We start from the raw sequence: 17088 nt of genomic DNA on the forward strand, positions 1-17088 counted from the left end.
CTTTGAAGGATTACTTCAAAACTACTTCACGGGTCTCACTAGATTTGCACCACAGATAGATATTAGGGCATGGAGGACTCCACTGAATTTTGGAGGTGATCCAGATACGGATTGGTGGTGCTTTTTTTTTTTTTTTTTTGCAAAGTACTCCATTGTTTTTTAGTTCAGCAAAGAGCTCCAGTTTTACATGCACATCAGGCAGAGTGGACATTTGTGAGGTCATTTTGCAGCTGTCTTGCCCCCAGGTCTCAATCTGAATAATTTTCCTTTTAAAATAATTGTGAAAAGCACTCTGGAGGCATTATAGAGGTCAATGCATGTGTCAGCTCAACATCTTTGAATTAAAGTGCACAGTGAACTTGGACAGCTTGAAATCAATGTTCGCTTCATTTTCATTTACTTGGCAAACTGTTTTTCCTGCCAGTGTAGAGGTATTAACAGATTAAGTCACGATTGAAGATCTATTGAAGAGGGGAAAAAAATTAGACTCAGGGTATTTATGTACTGTATTCCGCAGTATAAGTCAGTTTTTTTTTGTTTACGAGTTGGGGAAGTTCAACTACGATACTCCAGTGTGACTTATTTACTGAATAGCCTTGTGTTTATTATTATTTTTAATTCAATAATAATAATAATAATAATAATAATAATAATAATAATATAATACATTACAACATTGCAAAAAATCCCAAATTATAGAACTGATGAAAAAAAATCTAATGGCCTTATTTTACTGTTTCCAATGTTGTTGTCAGCAGTCCGTTTTCATCTACATCAAATAGCATCAAATAAATTGTCCATCACATGTTTATTTGGCCATCTTGGTTGTTTTTAAAATTTAAAAGTCCTTTTGGCACACAATACAAAAACTTCCTGCAAAATCCATGCTTTCTGTTGTCCCAAACTGCATCAAATATGTTGTTAATTACATGTTTATTTGTCCATTTTGCTTATTTTTGGAATTTAAAAATTCTTATGTTAAGTAGCAGCACACTATGGTGTGCACGTGACCTACACTGAACTCCTTTGTTAAACTCACCCCCAGGGTTAACGCTGTGATAAAATGTTCCACAGCACAAAAAATGTACAGCTTATACACCAGTGCACTGTGTATACACTGTCTACAGTAATGCCGTGTTTCACACTGGAAGACATGTGAGCGACAGTGTCGACCGGTTGCCATGTAATCCCTATGGAAGGATGCGTTGTGGCGCCACAAAAGTTCAAAGCCACGCAATACGACACGATGGACGCGAATGAAGCGACGTGAATGAAACGATTTTGAGAATTGGCGCGTTTGTGGTGTGATATCGTGTCGCGTTGCCCTCCTCCCCAAGTTGAAAAAGCTGATCTTTTTCATCTTGTCGCGTCACGATGACCAATCAGGGACTGGATATGTAGTGATGTGGAGATGTCTGGTGTTTCAACCTGGTCTCATGGCAAGTCGTGCTCAGCAGCACGAAATATACATTATCTATGGGTTCGTGATATTGTGATGAAAAGTGCCTCATTTTCGTCACGGCAGCATGAATTCATTCTCATTCATTACGTGATGGCTGGACGAAATTAAAAGTGAAGCGGGGGGGGGGTTGGGGTGGTTTATGGTTAGGGTGGGGGGAAGGAGTAAGATTAGGTTATGATTAAGGTTAGGGTTGAGGGTGGGAGAAGGGTTAGGAATAGTGAGTTACAAAAAGCTCCGTCACCAAAATTTGACTCATTTCATCACGGGAGCACGAAGAAAAAATGTGAGACAGGGCTGGGAGTTTATACTTGATGTGGACATGTCCTAACTCTGGCAGCCAGCCTGTGAGCAGGACTTATGTCCTTTTGTCCTTTATTTCATAATTATGACAGAGTTGGAGGGGAGAGCGAGCGCAGCAATGCGCAGCGGCATCAGCCGGTTGTTTTTCACGTCCGTGAAATTATTTTATTTATTACCTACACAGATGTATAATAAAAAAAAATTGTGACTGTTTGTTTATAACACATTATGACAGAGATTGAGGGGAGAGCGAGCAGCAGCTGCGCCAGCAGCCAGTTTTTTTTCCACATGCACGCGCGAATGAAGATGTACTGGTTTATAACACAATTATGAGTTGGAGAGGAGAGCGAGGAACTGGAACGGCAGCCAGTTTTTTTTTTTAATTGTTCACAAGTGCGCGCGTCCTCAAACTAGTGGAAGTACTGCTGAAAGCACCTATCATCCAGATGCAACTCCTGCAGCAAATAATGAAACTCCCCAAATGGGAATGTCTCATGAGGATTTGTGATCCCAGGGATGGCGCCGCTGGCGATGTTTGTTAGCTTTTGACAACAAATAGAGCACAGCAACTCACTCCGTGTGATCAAGGTCCGGCATGTTGACTTGACTGACAACCGGAGCCGGCGAGCGGAATGGAAGCTCCTTCTATTGAGGACACATTGGGGCGAATTTTCACAGCAAAAGCAGAGCGACACACCGGGCGATGGTGCCAGCGTCCATCGCCAGGCGAGAGGCACAAATTTGTGGTGTTACGTGTCATGCGGGGTGAACGCGACATAAGGATGGAACTCTGTTGACCTCAACTGAGGAGGTAATAGGGCACTGGAAGGAACACTTTGAGGAACTTCTGCATCAGACTGGAGCTCCCTCTATAGTCGAGGCAGAGCTGGAAACTGATGGGGGATCATCATCAATTTCCCTGGTGGAAATCACTGAGGTTAGGGTTTCCCCTGGGGGTTGATGAGATCCGCCCAAAAATGCTGATGGCTCTGGTGTGGAGAGACTGTCTTGGAAGAGACATCTCTTCAACATTGCGTTGAAGTCTGTGACAGTGCCTAAGGAGTGGCAAGCTGGGGTGGTGGTCCCCATATTAAAAAGCCTTCTGGTTAGAGAGTCCAACTTCTATCCGGAGATCGTGAGTTCGCGTCCCGAGGGGAGTGAATGGGCGGAGTCATAACATACAACGCAGAGTCAACAAGCAAACCAATGAATGCATCAAAAATCTAATCCAAAATGTAATGCAAATTTTTTAGGCAGAAATTTATTTGTCACTTTTTTATTGAAAAACATAAACTAGATTTACATAAGTTTAATTAACTATAAATTAAGTTACTAAAACTTTAACAATTAATTTTGAAAATTATTTTATTTAAGTTGGCAAACTCAAATGGTTTAAGGCAATCGGTTTCCTCAATGTTTGAGTTCAACTAACTCATTGAGTTTACAGTGTATTTTTCTTGTTGAATTTCACCTGTTGGACTTGTGGACTGTGGCGGATTACTTTTATCTGGGACAGTGTGTGAACTTGTGTTTGTGATCCAGGTCCTGGGCTGCCGGAGCAGCTGTTGCTTCGTTCTGGTTACAGAGAATGAAAGGACAGAGAATGAAGGATTAAAGCGAAGCAATGAAACACAGCGTGGATGATGACACGCTGCACCTGCACACAGTTCCACCTCACTACTCCAGCCGCTTCCTGGTCTCCATGCCAACCATGAGGTCTGATGGTGCTGGAGCATGCTCAGTGTGCATCTTCTCCTGGTAACAATAGCCAGTGAAGAGGGCTGGCCTCGCTCACACACACACACATACCACACACCCTGGCAGGAGTAAGGCAGAGAGAAGAGGCAGCCTGCCGAGCAGCACGTCTCCAACGCCGGCTGACAAAGGTGAGCTCACAAACCTTCTAATATCACTCTGATGCAGTTGGTTTGGTGTCATGTGATGGTGAGGTTGGAGCGGCAGCAGCTGTGTGTGACAGAATGAGCTGCAGAGTGGAAACGAGAGGAACCATGTGCTCTGTGGATGTTTGGCAGCGTTTAACAGGACAGCATTTTACACCTTTTGGTTAAACGGACCCAAGGGATTGTCTGCGTGGAACCGGTCCATAAACCCGTTTTGTCACCATACGGCATATTTGTCAGCGGTGTAGTAGTTGACAAAGCACCATGGCTCAATAATTCATGGCAGCCTTGTGTGGAGGAAAGTCTGGGGAGGACAGGAGGTGTAATGTGATGCTTCATACAGATAGAGATCCCTCTTTCAGGCTCTTTTCACAGAGCAGCTCAGCAGAACAACCTCGTAGTGTCACATACTGTAAGTCACACAGCTCCTGTTTCTGGACCTAACATGAAAGTTCTTTTTAAATATAAGGATATGAGGAACTGCATACATTTGAACATAAACACATTGTATTAATTTGTGTTTTATTAACATTGGTTCATATCATGTTCACACTAATAACGCCATACATTTACTAATATTTATTATTATATATCTACTGTGTTTTAATTTGATTTTATAACTACAGCTTTAATTGTTACCGTGAAATGCTATACAAATAAATTATTATGATTATCATATTATTTCTTACTATTACGTTAAATGATTTCCTAATGATGAACTCTTGCTATCTGTAAGTATTGATAATTTTTATTTTATAATGTATCAGTTATTTGCATATTATTTACAGTTATTAATTTTTGTTATTTTTTAAGTACACTATGATTTCTAAAGAATTTAAGTTATGTCGTTCTGAACAGTTCAGAACACAAATGTTTTCATCTGTTTTGACAGAACCACTTTTTAAAAAAATTTGGCTAACTTAAACCACTTTGGAATTTTGGCGTAATTAGTGTGAACATGATATGAACCAGGGCAGCACTGTGGCCTTGCAGTGAGAGAGTCCCAGCTTCCCACCTGGTCCTTTCTGCGTGGAGTTTGCATGTTATCACCCTGTTTGCGTCAGTTCCCTCTGGGTTCTGTACCTTCCTTCCACTTCCAAACACATTGTGAATGAGAGTGTGAATGTGTTGTCTGTCTATATGTGTGGGCCCTTCGATAGACTGGCAGCCTGTCCGGGGTGTACTGTATCTCTTGCCCAGTAATCACTGGGATAGGCTCTAATGGCGCATCTCTTTTCCTTTAAATTGGAGTGTGCCAGGCAAACAGCACTGTGGTATGTATAAGCAGATGCAAATGAAAGGATATCTGGTGCATTCATGGATTAGTGCCAACCTGTCAGTTCGTGCAGCAGACACAGTCCACCAAAGCTTCCTGAGGTGAAGCAGTGCAGCGGAAATGTGAGGTTTTGGAGTTTCTTGCCTGTTTCCTCTTTTTTTTGTTTAATGCTTATTTTCAAAACATTTTTGTCATATCTTTAATGCCTCTAATGTCACCTCCTGTGTCTGAGAGAGATAGAGAGAGAGAACTACTTCATAAATGATTTTTCTTTGCCGACAGTAACCAGAAGCCCCTGTCACACAGAAGATGTGCATGGTGTGTTCATGGCAACCACTTGTGTGCTCAGTGGCGTAGGGATAGACAATGCACCACGTGCCATCGCACTGGGGCCTGGGACATACAGGGGCCCGCAAATTTGTCTGAACTAATTTACGTTATCACAGTAACATGCACTGTGCTCAGTACGTCATGCACGTTACACAGCTGATTATTATCTTATAGCCTTGAAGCAACCTATCTCTGTCATGGTTTTCCAATTAGTGAAATAGTTAAGAGCAATATATTCCAAAATGGTGTGTGTTTAATGAATAATAGGCAAAATTCACAATAAAGAATACTCAGTTGAAAGAATAATGTAATGTCTTTTGAGGTATTTCATAAGATGCTATGCAGTGATGAATGATGGTTAACTTACGCTGCCTCCATGTCAACAAATTTCAAAATTTCAAATTTATTAATTTATATAGCGCCAGTTCACGAGGAAATTGTCTCAAGGTGTATCACACAACATATGAAAACAGAAAAAAACTGAATTAAAATTTAAAAAGACAAAACCATAAAGAATACAAGAATAAAAACACATAATAACACTAATGATAAAACAAGGAAAACAAACGAGTCTTAAACTTGATTTAAAAGTCTCCACAGTATCCGACTGCCGTATGTGTGCCGGGAGATCGTTCCACAGAGCTGGGGCACGTAGGAGAAAGCTCTGTGACCGGCAGAGTTTTTATTCTCCCTGGAACACATAAAAGTCCTGCACCCTGAGAACACAGAGCCCGAGGTGGTACATAGGGCCTTACCAGGTCAGCCAGATAGGGAAGTGCAAGTCCATGAACAATCTTATAAACTAAAAACAGTACCTTAAAATCTGATCTTGCAGCGACTGGGAGCCAGTGCTTTGCACTGCTCAGTCATCCATGTTTCTGTAAGGGCGATTACAGAAAACTCATGAGTCAAAGAGGATATAAAATGTGTCAGTTTCTCATAATTTTTTGGAAGACTGCGAATATTTAAATGTAAGACTGAAAATGTTTAATAAGTATTAGGATAAGATTGTAGAAGGTGTTTAAATTTAAGTTCGTCATAATAATCACATGAGTTAGGGTTATTTACATTAGAGAAAAAGTTCATATCAGGATCAGCTTGTAATCTATGAGTTACATCATCTCCATTAAGTTCAAATGGGTTGAATAACAAAGTCTCGTTGACAGCTAAACCATCGTAATTATCAAGAAGATGTCTTTCAAGCTCTTCATTAAATGAAGAGAATGGGAACATTAAGCAACAGCTTTCACAGAACCATGTACAATCTATTTTCTTAATTCTGTCAGAAAAAAGTGCACATTTAGGATGAAATACATTTTACAAAAGAACAACCGGTAAGCTGCAAACCTAATTGCTTCTGACATTTTGTGCATTTGTTATCACTATTCATGGAGTTGATGGACAATGAATCCCAAAAACTACAAAAATGGGGAAAAACCAAACAAACAAACAAACAAACAGAAAAAACAAATAAATAAAATAAATAAAAAGTAATACATGTCAGACCTTTGTTGGCTGTGTTGGTCGGTGGGTGATAAGTTTGCCAAATCTTAAATATGCAATGTCACCTCGTTGTCTTGCCTCTTTCATTGCTGGAATCAGCTCCTTGCATTTTTGTCTCACAGATACAGAGAAGTCTTCATTAATATAAATGCTTGATCCCTTTAGAAGCTTTGCCTTTTCCAACACAGCCATACGATCCTTATGCCTCAAAACCTTTACCACAATTGGTCTAGGTTTATTACCACTACGATGCACACGCTCCATTCAATATGCCTTGGGTCTAGTTTAAGTTTTTCAGAGATGATCTTCCTTATCTTATCCTCAGAGTCAGACCATTTCTCATGGTCAGGCTCCTGAATTCCATCAAACACCAAATTATTCCTTTGAGACTGGTTCTCCAGGTAATCAAATTTGCTAACCACATTGTTGTATGTGGAATCAAAAACAGACGTCTTTTATTATTTCTTTACACTTACGTGAAAGATCATCAGAAATTAATTTGACATCATCAACCTCCTTCTGAGTATATTGAAGGCTTACTTTCAGGTCACACAGATCTTTAATGACACCATCTAGCCTTTTGTTGAAGGAGTCCATTATTATCTGAATGAAACCTTTATAGGTACCTTCCTGTTGTTGCAGTAGCTCCTTAAATGAGGCCATTTGTTAATCCAGAAGATCCCAAACTTGAGCGGAGGTCATAAAATCCTCCTCAAATTTTGCACTCTTAGGTGGCATTTTTGAAGACGTACTTGCAGGTCGCCGATTAGCAATGCCGGTCTGGTTGATAGCTGGCTCGCTGCTGTAGCCTGCGCCCGGCCTGATGGTAGCTGGCTAGCCCCTGTAGCCTGCGCCGGGCCTGATGGTAGCTGGCTCGCTGCTGTAGCCTGCGCTGGGCCTGGTGGTAGCTGGCTCACCGCTGTAGCCCGCGCCATTCCTGGTTGGTAGCTGGCTCGCCACTGTAGTCCGCTCCGGGCCTGATGGTAGCTGGCTTGCCCCTGTAGCCTGCGCCGGGCCTGATGGTAGCTGGCTCGCTGCTGTAGCCCGCGCCAGGCCTGGTGGTAGCTGGCTTGCCGCTGTAGCCTGCGCCAGGCCTGATGGTAGCTGGCTCGCCGCTGTAGCCTGCAACTGGCCTGCCTCTGGCCTGGTTGTAGCTGTCTCGCCGCTGTAGCCCGTGCCAGGCCTGGTGGTAGCTGTCTCGCCGCTGTAGCCCACGCTGGGCCTGATGGTAGCTGTCTCAGTTGCTGTAGCCCGCGCCAGGCCTGGTGGTAGCTGGCTCGCCACTGTAGCCTGCACCAGGCCTGATGGTAGCTGGCTCACCGCTGTAGCCTGCAACTGGCCTGCCTCTGGCCTGGTTGTAGCTGTCTCGCTGCTGTAGCCTGCGCCAGGCCTGGTGGTAGCTGGCTTGCTGCTGTAGCCCACGCTGGGCCTGATGGTAGCTGGCTCACCCCTGTAGCCCGCGCCGGGCCTGGTGGTAGCTGGCTAGCCGCTGTAGCCTGCACTGGGCCCCGTGGTAGCTGGCTCGCCGCTGTAGCCCGCGCCAGGCCTGGTTGGTAGCTGGCTCGCCGCTGTAGCCTGCGCCGGGCCTGATGGTAGCTGGCTCGCCCCTGTAGCCTGCGCCGGGCCTGGTGGTAGCTGGCTCGCTGCTGTAGCCCGCGCCGGGCCTGATGGTAGCTGGCTTGCCGCTGTAGCCTGCGCCAGGCCTGGTGGTAGCTGGCTCGCCACTGTAGCCTGCGCCAGGCCTGATGGTAGCTGGCTCGCCGCTGTAGCCTGCAACTGGCCTGCCTCTGGCCTGGTTGTAGCTGTCTCGCCGCTGTAGCCTGCACCGGGCCTGGTGGTAGCTGGCTCGCCGCTGTAGCGTGCGTTGGGCCTGGTGGTAGCTGGCTTGCCGAAGTAGCCTGCGCCAGGCCTGATGGTAGCTGGCTCGCTGCTGTAACCTGGGTCGGACCTGGTGGTAGCTGGCTCGCGCAGTAGCCTGGGCCGGGCCGGTGGTCACTGGCTCGCCACTGTAACCTGAGCCGGGCCTGATGGTAGCTGGCTGAAAAACTGAGTGACTGTGCAAGAAGGAGAAGAGTGAGGAAAGCCACCAAGACACCCAGACAAGCCAGAAGACGTAACAGGCTTCTGTGGCTGTGATTGGAGAAATTGTGGATCATGAATGTTTGGGATTTTGTATCCCCAGTCATGATGAAGTGGTATAGAGGAGGATTTTTTTTTCGCCAAAACATCACAGCTTGCATCTCAGATGTACGTTCTGGCAAATTGTCACTGAACTTTCAGGTATTCAGATATAAAATAAAAGCATTAATCAGTTTTGTTTTGTTTTTTTACATTGACAATTGTCTATTTTGGACCTTGGAGTGGGATAAAAACTGAGCATTTAGTTTGGAATGTTCAGTGCTGAATCAGGCAACACATTGAAGAGTTAATGAAGAGCAATTAATAAACATGAAGAGTTGCTTGATTCTGGGTATCATTGTTGGCTTTGAGAAACTGGTGGTGATTGTTTGCTATTTTCTGTCATTTTCTACAAAAAAAAAACAATAATTTGATTAAGTGAAATTGTAATCAGATTAGCCATTATTGAAATTGTTATTGCAACCCAAACTCTGTTCTTTTTGTTGCTTCATATATTAAAGTATGAACAATAACTGTTTGTTCATGCAAATGAAGCTCATTTGGACTTGAATAGTGTTCTGATGAATTGGAGATTCATAGATGGAAGAGTGGAGAGGAGAAGCTTTCTTTCTGCCTGCAGGAAATTGGAAAATAAATTGAGATGACATGAGCAGGTTTGTACAGCACTGATGCTGAGGGGAGTTGGGGGGTGATGTTTGGACTCTGGGCTTTTGAGGTTGATGCGAGGCTAATCATCTCTGTATCCACCGGCTGGGATTAAAAAAACAAAACAAAAAAAACCAAGTCCTTCCTGGGGTTAGCCAGGAGGAGGAATTTTCATCTGCTCTTGATACAATCCAACAGAAAGAACTGTGTGTCAAACCTAATGTCTCTTCAGTTTTGTTCTGTTTTTCATGCTTGGGTTTTGTTTTGTTTTGTTTTGTTTTTGGATGTTTCATTAAAAACTAAGATTATCATTAAATACTGTTTGATTTGAAGTGCACCTGGAGATGGAAACAGGTATTTTCATCTATCAGGAGATGATTGCTGCTTTGGAAAGAATTGTAGGAGCACAGATGTTTTGTTTCTTGGTTTTATTTGTTGAAGTGATACCTAGTTTGATGAATATTACCAACAGTTGCACCCCTAGACTGAAGTGGGAAGTTCTGTATGAAGCAGTGTGTAATAGATATGCCTGTATAACTGAAGTTTTGTTAAGGGCCCCTTCACACATAGTGCAAATTTGGTTGATTTGTGAAAGAAAGCGCACATGAAGCAGGAATCGTGCAAAACGTAATTTCGTAGTTGCCTCCAACCCTTAGTACACCTGTTGCTACAACTATTTGCACACACCAGCGGCTGAAAGACAGAGTGTGCACTGTGCGAGCCCATCGAACCATCTTGTGGCAGGTGTCACCCAAATTCCAGTTGACACACAAGAACATCTAACAATGCTCACATGACACTTAGAAAATGTGTGTCCATTCATACTATCATCATGAAAACAGTCAGCAGACAATCACCGTTGAGCTGGCAGTGAAATTTGTCTAAGTGCCCCACGACTGTGAAGTTGACTAGTGCACATGTGGCGTGCCACAGTGTCGGCTCCCCCCACAACACGTGTGCATGTTTTTTGTGCACCTGCCCCCCCCCCCCACACACACACACAACACATCTGTGCTTGTGGTTTGGCCCCCCCCCCATAGGCGAGGCATCTCTCATGTGATCACAGAGTGACATCTTGGTCTGTGACATCTTGGTCTGACAGGACAGGGGGCGTGGCCGGCTGCCCACAGCTTTTGGGACATCTCTGGCTCTGGACATCACAGCTGCAGCACACGTGTTTTGATGGACATGCGCATGTGTGTGCTTGTGTGGAAATACATAAAAACATATATTGCTTTTGCGATGGGAGAAGAAAGAAGGGAGGAAAAACGGGCCATCAGTCCGTTTGGACACACAGCAGGTGATCTGAATGTCACGTCTGACAGGACACGAGTGTCGAGCCATGAGGGCTGTAAGCAGCGTGCTGCATGACCAGGACAAGCCAACAGTATGACAAATATGCCACTTTCAGTCATATAAGCAGAAATAGGCCGTACCAAACAATATTTGTTCAGTTATCACAGCGTTTTTTTGTTTTTTTTTTAGAAAATACATTTATCTGCTTGTCGATTTTACCCATTTCACACTGTTGTTACAAACAGTGATTGTAGTGCAGTGGTAAAGTTTTCATCTGGTAATCAAAGCCTGGTGTTTTTTTTTTCTTTTTATTTAACCAGGGTTATTTAATGGCCCCTTCATGAATGTATGTCTGTGACTATGGGTCATCTACAGAGGAACAGAGGAACAGACAGATCATTGTTGGGAAAGTGTAGGTACACGGACCCACAACAGGGGGCGCAAATGAACAGACAATGGAGTAGGTCAAATAACAACACTTTACTGTTGTGAATGTGCACAACAAATACAACAGATTACAACAATGGACAAAAGTCAATTCACAAAGATGTGTCGTGTGGGCAGGCTCGAAGATAGGAGACGTCTGTCCAAAGCAGAACCGGAACCACACAATTTCCTCCGCCACCAGATCCCGGGAATACTGGAGCCGCCAAGTCCCGAATTCCCCGGTGGCCACTGCCTCCGCGTGTCGGACCTGGTACTGCTGGCGAGGAACAAAGAAACAATTAAATGTGGGCGCGTTTGCACCCAGCAATCCGCACGGCAGGAAACTACCTCCACCTCTCGTTGGAAAAGGAGTCTGTTATACAACGCACAAAAGTCACAAAAGGTTACTGTCACACAGTTAGCTGAGAATGTTACCTTCCAGGTAGAACGATATCTCGGCAAAGAGGTGGAGACGTCGTCCTGCTGATGTACCCCTGCTGATTGGTAACAGCTGTTGCAGGTGATGCGTGACAGCTGTCACCCTGGCTGCTCCTGTGGGGCGGCTGCGCCCTCTGGTGCCTGGAGCCCGCACTCCAGGCAGGGCGCCCTCTGGTGGTGGGCCAGCAGTACCTCCTCTTCTGGCGGCCCACACAACAGGACCCCCCCCTCAACGACCAGGCTTGTCCGGGTGGCGGCGGTAGAAATCGGCCTGGAGGGCCGGGTCCAGGATGAAGCTCCTCTTCACCCAGGAGCGTTCTTCGGGGCCGTACCCCTCCCAGTCCACCAAATACTGGAAGCCCCGGCCCATCCTACGGACATCCAAAAGCCGGCGTACAGTCCAAGCCGGCTCGCCATCGATGATCCGGGCAGGAGGCGGCGCCGGACCCGGAGTACAGAGGGGTGAGGAGTGATGAGGTTTAATCCGGGACACATGAAACACAGGATGGATCCGCAGTGAGGCCGGCAGCTGAAGCCTCACTGCGGCTGGACTGATGACCTTCAGGATCTTGAATGGGCCGATGTAACGGTCCTGTAACTTGGGGGAGTCCACTTTGAGGGGGATGTCCTTTGTGGATAACCACACCTCCTGCCCTGGCCGATACGCAGGGGCCGGGGTCCGCCGACGGTCTGCATGGGCTTTTGCCCTCGTCCGGGCCTTTAGCAAAGCAGAACGGGCGGCACGCCACACCCGACGGCACTTCCGTAGGTGGGCCTGGACCGAGGGCACACCGACCTCTCCCTCAACCACCGGAAACAACGGGGGCTGATACCCCAGACATACCTCAAAAGGGGAGAGGCCGGTGGCTGAAGACACCTGGCTGTTATGGGCATACTCGATCCAGGCCAAATGGGTACTCCAGGCCGCCGGGTGTACGGCAGTCACGCAGCGCAAGGCCTGCTCCACCTCCTGGTTTACCCGTTCTGCTTGCCCGTTGGTCTGAGGGTGGTACCCGGACGAGAGACTCACCGTGGCCCCCAGTTCCCGGCAGAAGCTCCTCCAGACTTGCGAGGAGAACTGGGGACCGCGATCGGAGACGATGTCTGTTGGAATCCCATGCAGCCGGACGACGTGGTGGACCAGGAGGTCCGCTGTCTCCTGGGCTGTTGGGAGCTTCGGGAGGGCCACGAAGTGGGCCACCTTGGAGAATCGGTCCACTATCGTGAGGATGGTGGTGTTACCCTGGGACGGCGGGAGGCCCGTGACAAAATCCAGGCCGATGTGGGACCAGGGGCGATGAGGCACAGGCAGCGGCTGGAGTAGACCTGATGCCCTGCGATGGTCAGCCTTGCCCCTGGTGCAGGTGGTGCAGGCCTGGATATAATCCCGGACGTCTGCCTCTAGGGACGCCCACCAGAAGCGCTGCCGGACAACTGCCACGGTTCTTCGCACCCCTGGATGACAGGAGAGCTTGGAGCCGTGACAGAAGTCCAGGACTGCAGCCCTAGCTTCTGGTGGGATGTATAGTTTGTTCTTCGGCCCAGTTCCGGGGTCCGGGCTTCGTGCCAGGGCCTCCCGGACGGTTCTCTCTACGTCCCAGGTGAGGGTGGCCACGATAGTGGACTCCGGGATGATGGGTTCCGGTGGATCCGACAACTCCGCTTTGACTTCATCTTCATGTACCCGGGACAAGGCATCCGATCTCTGGTTCTTGGTCCCCGGACGGTAGGTGATCCGGAAGTCAAAACGGCCGAAGAACAGTGACCAGCGGGCTTGCCTGGGGTTCAGCCGCCTGGCGGTCCTGATATACTCCAGGTTCCGGTGGTCAGTGAAAACCGTGAATGGCACGGACGTTCCCTCCAACAGATGTCTCCACTCTTCAAGAGCCTCTTTCACCGCAAGGAGTTCTCGATTGCCGACGTCATAGTTCCGTTCGGCCGGGGTCAACCTGCGGGAAAAATAGGCACACGGGTGAAGGACCTTATCGGTCTTCCCGCTCTGGGAAAGCACGGCTCCTATCCCTGAGTCCGAGGCGTCCACTTAAACCACTAAATGGCGACTAGGATCGGGCTGCACCAGAACGGGTGCAGACGAGAAGCGCCGTTTCAACACCTTGAATGCGGCATCGCAACGATCCGACCAGGTGAAGGGGACCTTTGGTGAGGTCAGGGCTGTCAGGGGGCTAACTACCTGACTGTAGCCCTTAATGAACCTCCTGTAGAAATTTGCAAAGCCGAGGAACTGTTGCAGCTTCCTACGGCTAGTGGGTTGGGGCCAGTCTCTCACCGCCGCAACCTTGGCCGGATCAGGAGCGACGGAGTTGGGGGAGATGATAAACCCCAGGAAGGACAAAGATGTGCGGTGAAACTCACACTTCTCGCCCTTCACAAACAGCCGGTTCTCCAACAACCACTGCAGGACCTGACGTACATGCCAGACATGAGTCTCAGGATCCGGAGAAAGGATGAGTATATCGTCTAGATATACGAAGACGAATCGGTGCAGGAAATCCCGCAAGACATCATTAACTAATGCTTGGAACGTCGCGGGGGCGTTTGTGAGGCCGAACGGCATGACCAGGTACTCAAAGTGACCTAATGGGGTGTTGAATGCCGTCTTCCATTCGTCTCCCTTCCGGATCCGAACCAGGTGATACGCATTTCTAAGATCCAGCTTAGTAAAGATTTTGGCTCCATGCAGGGGGGTGAACACGGAATCTAATAATGGCAACGGGTATCGGTTGCGAACCGTAATCTCATTCAGCCCCCTGTAATCAATACATGGACGAAGTCCACCATCTTTCTTGCCCACAAAAAAGAAACCTGCCCCCATCGGGGAGGTGGAGTTCCGGATCAGCCCGGCAGCTAATGAGTACCGGATGTAGGTCTCCATTGATTCGCGCTCAGGTCGTGAGAGGTTGTACAGCCTGCTGGACGGGAACTCAGCGCCTGGAACCAAATCAATGGCACAATCGTACGGACGGTGCGGGGGAAGGGTGAGTGCCAGATCCTTGCTGAAGACGTCAGCAAGATCGTGGTACTCAACCGGCACTGCCGTCAGATTGGGAGGGACTTTGACCTCCTCCTTAGCCTGGGAACCGGGAGGAACCGAGGATCCTAAACACACCCGATGGCAGGTTTCGCTCCACTGAACCACCACCCCAGACGGCCAATCGATCCGGGGATTGTGCTTTAACATCCATGGGATGCCAAAAATCACGCGGGAGGTAGAAGGAGTTACAAAAAACTCAATCTCCTCCCGGTGGTTTCCAGACACCACCAGAGTTACTGGTGGTGTCTTGTGTGTGAGTAAAGGGAGGAGGGTGCCATCTAGTGCCCGCACCTGCAATGGCGTAGGAAGTGCCACCAGAGGGAGCCCTACCTCCTTTGCCCATCTGCTGTCTAGAAGATTCCCTTCTGACCCCGTGTCCACCAGTGCTCGGGCTTGAAGGGTTAAATCCCCGCTCAGGATTGTGACTGGGAGTCGTGTGGCAATTTGTGTGTGTCTCACTTGAATGTCTTGACCCCCCCTTAGCCCAGTCTCTAAGGGCGAGTGTTGACGTTTTGGCCGTTTGGGGCAGTCTCTCTGTGTGTGCTCTGTTGAGCTGCAGAGAAAACACTCTCCACGGATCAGCCTCCCCATTTTGGCCCTGTGCGTTTCCCTAACAACGTCAACAGGGGGAGCTGTTGCCCCACAAAGCGCTGCAGCTGTGGAGCGTGGGGAGGGCGGCCCCTTTTCGAACCCGGAAGGGAGAGGGGCGGCGCGTATCTGGTCACGTCCTTCGCCTCGCTCCCGATGGCATTCCTCTAACCGATTGTCTAATCGTATAACGAGATCAATAAGCCCGTCTAAATCCCGCGGTTCGTCCTTGGCCACCAGGAGCTCCTTCAGGACCAACGACGGTGGCGCGGAGGGCAACGTTATTCCAGCCGGACCTCGCAGCCACGATGCGGAAGTCGACTGCATAAGCAGCTGCGCTCCGGCGCCCCTGTCTCATTGACAGCAGCACGGCTGAAGCGGTCTCTCCTCTAAGCTATCTTACTAGCATCAGTCGCGTACATGACGGGACGTTGTGCGAAGACGAGCGAACACTGCATAAGAAAGTCCGCGCATGTCTCCACACAACCCCCGTACGGCTCTGGAGGGCTTATGTATGCTTCAGGGGAAGGTGGGAGGGGTCGTTGAACGACCCGTGGAACGTCACTGTTACGCACAGGGTCGACAGGAGGGAGAGCCGCAGCAGCGCCCTGAGGGCGCGCTTCCACCTGCGCGGCGAGAGCCTCCACCCTGCGGTTAAGGAGGACGTTCTGCTCGGTCATTAAATCCAACCGAGCCGTGAAAGCGGTGAGGATCCGCTGCAACTCACCGATCATTCCTCCTGCGGACGCCTGTGCGCCCTGTTCTTCCATTGGCCGTTCAACAGCCGGTCGATGCCCCTCGGGGTCCATGACGTTGGCCGAGATATCCTGTTGGGAAAGTGTAGGTACACGGACCCACAACAGGGGGCACAAATGAACGGACAATGGAGTAGGTCAAATAACAACACTTTACTGTTGTGAATGTGCACAACAAATACAACAGATTACAACAATGGACAAAAGTCAATTCACAAAGATGTGTCGTGTGGGCAGGCTCGAAGATAGGAGACGTCTGTCCAAAGCAGAACCGGAACCACACGATTTCCTCCGCCACCAGACCCCGGGAATACTGGAGCCGCCAAGTCCCGAATTCCCAGGTGGCCACTGCCTCCGCGTGTCGGACCTGGTACTGCTGGCGAGGAACAAAGAAACAATTAAATGTGGGCGCGTTTGCACCCAGCAATCCGCACGGCAGGAAAACTACCTCCACCTCTCGTTGGAAAAGGAGTCTGTTATACAACGCACAAAAGTCACAAAAGGTTACTGTCACACAGTTAGCTGAGAATGTTACCTTCCAGGTAGAACGATATCTCGGCAAAGAGGTGGAGACGTCGTCCTGCTGATTGGTAACAGCTGTTGCAGGTGATGCGTGACAGCTGTCACCCTGGCTGCTCCTGTGAGGCGGCTGCGCCCTCTGGTGCCTGGAGCCCGCACTCCAGGCAGGGCGCCCTCTGGTGGTGGGCCAGCAGTACCTCCTCTTCTGGCGGCCCACACAACAGATCATATTTGTATTGCTGCTTAAATGCGATGTTTTTATATGGTGTGTGGGTTAATTTTATTTTAAATATGTCCATCTCCTTCCTCATATCAGGCAGGTTCCCGCAACTTTCACAGGACTGCGATCGTAGCTCAGTGGTAAAGTTTCTGACTGGCAATTAGAGCTTTTGGAAGGTGCGGGTTTGACTCCCATGGGTGGCATGTAAGTTTTATTTTTTATTTTTCAGCAGCTGCGT

At 48.2% G+C, this 17088-nt stretch overlaps 1 protein-coding gene across 3 annotated transcripts in view; it reads left to right on the top strand.

The window, feature by feature from the left end:
- Positions 1–3322: 3322 nt before the first annotated feature.
- Positions 3323–17088, top strand: part of si:dkey-91i10.2 (uncharacterized protein LOC555224 homolog) — a 181628-nt gene continuing 167862 nt past the window's right edge. For 2 of the 3 annotated variants that reach the window (XM_034185893.1, XM_034185895.1), the window contains exon 1: positions 3517–3648. The gene's annotated coding sequence lies outside the window, so the exon portion shown is untranslated. Of the gene's footprint in view, positions 3649–17088 lie in introns of all 3 variants that reach the window. The other variant, XM_034185894.1, reaches the window with a different exon arrangement.

The sequence above is a fragment of the Thalassophryne amazonica genome, chromosome 14 (genome assembly GCF_902500255.1).
Source record: "Thalassophryne amazonica chromosome 14, fThaAma1.1, whole genome shotgun sequence".
Classification (NCBI taxonomy): Eukaryota; Metazoa; Chordata; class Actinopteri; order Batrachoidiformes; family Batrachoididae; genus Thalassophryne; species Thalassophryne amazonica.